The sequence below is a fragment of the Erinaceus europaeus genome, chromosome 1 (assembly GCF_950295315.1).
Source record: "Erinaceus europaeus chromosome 1, mEriEur2.1, whole genome shotgun sequence".
In the NCBI taxonomy this organism is placed as follows: Eukaryota; Metazoa; Chordata; class Mammalia; order Eulipotyphla; family Erinaceidae; genus Erinaceus; species Erinaceus europaeus.
Window position 1 is genome coordinate 207,640,024 of NC_080162.1, and position 294 is coordinate 207,640,317.

Here is a 294-nt window from a genome sequence, read left to right on the forward strand (position 1 = left end):
TCAAAAGGTGGGAAGTAGTTGAGGCTATTCATCAGGGCTACTTTCTAGAAATGTAGGCATATAGTCTGCTAAGAAAACAAAAACAAAAGGCAGAAACCATGAGCTCATCCCAGGTAGGCAAAACCAGTCTTGGAGTTGTCCAACCCTGTTTGATGGAGGTGACACTCCATCAAGCTCTCCTCAGAGTCACCAACTCCATACATACAGAATTACCAAGCACAGAAGACTTTTCTTTTTGTTTGCAAGCGTGTTTCTCCACTACTCCATAGACCTCATGCATCCTCCTCTCTTGGG